Consider the following 3,769-nt stretch of genomic DNA (forward strand, 5'->3'; position numbering starts at 1 on the left):
GTGGTTTAAGATGTGGTTTATATAGGCAGTGGAATATTAGCCATAAAAAGAATGAAATATTGCAATTTTCAGCAACATGGATGGACCTACGGAATAGCATACTAAGTGAAATCAGACAGAGAAAGAAATATTACATGATATCACTTACATGTGGGATCTAAAAAAGAATATAAATGAATCTATATACAAAACATAAACAAACTCACAGACATAGAAAACAAACTTATGATTACCAAAGAGGAATGGGAGGGGTGGAGGGATAAATGAGGAATATGGGATTAACAGACACAAACCACTATACATAAAATAGATAAGCAACAGGGATTTACTGTATAGCACAGGGAACTATATTCAATATCTTACAATAATCTATAATGGAAAATAACCTGAAAAAAATATATCTCTATATAGATAGATAGAGATGTAGATAGATAATGACTGAACCACTTTGCTTTACACCTGAAACTAACACAATATTATAAATTAACTATATTTCAATTTTAAAAAAAGAATCTCCCTTATCCTTCTTCTTTGTAACTTGTCTTCTCTTTGCTCCCTTCTGTACACTTAAACACCAACCACACTTCTTATTCTATGATAATAATAGAAGATAATAAATGTTGACATTTCTAAACATTTAATATGTGCTTACAAATGAGAAAATCACATTCAAAGTGCACATTTGTACTCCAATCCAATACTCTTTGTGGCCTTGCTGGTTGACTTTGACCAAGGCCAGTCTCATATATAGCACAATTAGATCATGGTAAATGAAGGGAATGTGCCCTCAAATAGCACTCCCTGTGGCCTTTACCAATGATGGATAATACTTGTTTCCCTCATAGTAAAAAGCATAACAAGACATCTTGTTCTTTCTCTGATACCATCCTGGCACACAAGTCCCTTTTTCTTTCCAGTATTGAAATTAAAGTTAAATATAAATAATATGTGACTATAAATCATTCTTCAAGCATGAAGGGAGAATAGAAAGAAAGACTTGGTCATTTGAAAATCAGTCCCAAGAAAAAAAATCTCATAAAACATTCATCATCCTTGATGGACTTTTCACTTGACAGTAGTTCCTTCTGGATTATTTTGAGGGATGATGAGCTGTCTTCCTCCAGGCTATTCCATGCACTCTATCCTTATCTGTTACAGTCCTTGTAAATATCTTTCTAGCCTAAAGACATTTACCTTATTTTTTCCTTTAATGAATTTTAGATCCTCTTTTTCATTTCAGTGGACTTTTCAATGGCCTAACAGACTTGCCTGTCTCCATCCTTTACAGCTTTCTTTTTTTTTAATCTCCAAATGACCTCTTCATCCTTTACAGCTTTGTTTTTTAATCTCCAAATGACCTCTTCAAAACACAGATCTGTTTAATTCCCCATTTTAATTTTTTTTTTAAAAACTCCTACTAAGCAGCCACACTGCACTAAAACACAGTAAAACGAGAAAAACCTGAAACCCAGGCATTATCTTCCCAGATACCTTTTATCCTCTGTACAGTTAATCACTAAATCTATTAAATCTTTGGTTTAAACCATCATCAATCGTTCATGATTGACCGAAACAGCCTTATACATGATTTCCCTGCTTCAGCCTTCTCCCATCCATTGCATTCTCCACTGCAGAGTGATGATCTGAAATCCAAATTTGATAGTAATATGCATGAAACTTTTAAGTGGCTTCTCTAGCCCCCAAGATGAACACCAAACTCCTCCTGACATGCAAGGCCTCTCTGTCCACCTCTTCAGGCTCAGCTCTTACACTCTCCTCTTTCCCTTCTACCCTTGAATAATTTCCTTAAACTTGTTCCTTTATGTCCTCTCCTCTTAACATATCCTCTTTATCCACCGCTGGTCCTTCTCCCACTTTTTCCTTCCATCTCACAGGTTCATTCCTTCAAACTCTAGAATAATTTTTTCTCACCTCATTAAAGGTGTAGCTTTTTTCTAGAAGCCTTCCATGACTTCTTTCCCCTCTGTGAATTAGCTATTCCTTTCTTATGCTCCCATAACACCCTGTCCTTACACCTATATTACCAGCTGTCACTGTTTCCTAGTTGCTTATTTACAAGTCCATTTCTCTCACTAGACTGTGAATTCTTTAAGAGAAGAGATGGTTTAATGTTCTTGTTTTTATTTCCAGTGCCTAGCAAAATACCCAGCATGGAGTGTTGCTTATTAAAAGTTGTTGACTAAAGCTAGACCCATAAGAGACTTAAAAGAAAATTTAAAACAGGCACTCTCAGTTATGGTCAATGACATAAAGCCTACAAGGACTTTTGTTTTCAAAGAACTTAGAGATTCTGCATTCCCTTCCTGGTACAAATTTAAAATTGCTGGCACTGATGGTTGGAAACAAGCTAAAATTACCTGAAAATATGAACTTATAAAATGTATCTCCTCCCCAGATGAAGGCTAGATTCATGAGATGTTTCTCAGAAATATTAGAAAAGGCTGCAGCTAAAGAGGAATGCAAAAGCAGTAGGAGCCCAGAAAAAAATATGCTGTGAAGTGTATTGTTATAATTAGCCTTATTGTAACTTTCAACTAACTAATTTGCTCTTTATCAGCTAAATATATGGTATGTAGTTATAAAGAAAATCTCAATCAGGGAAAGGTTATTTTATTTCAGACTGATAAACTCCCAGGCTGACAGAGCTAGAAGAAAATCAGAGATGATTTATCCAGCATGTTTAGTATATGGGAATCCTGAAGCCAAAAGAGGGGAAGTGATTTTTCTAAGCTTACCCAGATAAGTGCAAAGGAGAAATACAAATTCAAGTAAATGGTTTTTAATCTCATGTCCCTTACACCACTCCCTCTGGCCTCATGAACCACAGTTCCATGCTTTTCATGTAAAGAAAATTATCTATCTGATTATGTTTTCAGACAAAAGGGTGGATTTTGTATCAAATGATCCTAGAAAACTTCATTATCTAAAGAAACAGTCACGTCTGTTAATCTGTGGAATACTCCACTTCCAAATCTATGGATCATGTGGCAGGAGACAGTACACATGCAGATTTTTTAGCATAGAGTAATGGGATTAGCAATGAAAAGTGAATTCTAATGGCTTGACTTAACACGAAAGAAGTCCTGGGAGCAGTAATAAAATGGAAAGTTGCCAGCTATTATATTCTCATCTCTGGATCCACTTTGCTCCTTAAATTTTAAGTTAGAAAGTTGCCATAACTCCTACTGCCAAGGTCTCTAAAAATGAGCTCTGACAAGTTGTGTTCGCAAAGGATATTTGCTTAGGTCCTGGCCTCTGGCCACAAGACAGACATGGATGATTCACGAAGGAAATGCCCCATCCATCTCTACCCAGAGGCTGTTCCCAGGCACCCAGGAGAGGTGTAGGTAGTTGGAGAACCTCCAGTTATAAGTACCCACTGAAGAATTTCTGGTGGAGCTGTTTACCCCCAGGTTAGCACTTATCTGGAAGCACAAGGTAGGTTTCTAAAGATGAATGGAATTTTGACATAGTCATTTTAATGTCAATATGTCAAACAAGAATAACAGCATCAACAACTAAGGCAGTAGTTAAAAGCTATTAACTAGTTTTCTTTTTATCTTTCCTTCACTCTCTATCACAAAGCTTGAAGAAAAAGGTATGTATTTTTACTTTACAGGATATTTGAAATAAACTGGACAAAAACATAAAAAGGGGCAAAAAATTACTCTTAATGGCTTGAGTACATTAGAAAGTAACCAAAGCAGAAGAAATTAAATTTTCAAAAGAAATCAAAGGGACGGAGTAT

This window comes from Delphinapterus leucas, chromosome 3, assembly GCF_059928025.1.
Source record: "Delphinapterus leucas isolate spDelLeu-1000000601 "Yukka" chromosome 3, BTC_Dleu_Yukka2, whole genome shotgun sequence".
Classification (NCBI taxonomy): Eukaryota; Metazoa; Chordata; class Mammalia; order Artiodactyla; family Monodontidae; genus Delphinapterus; species Delphinapterus leucas.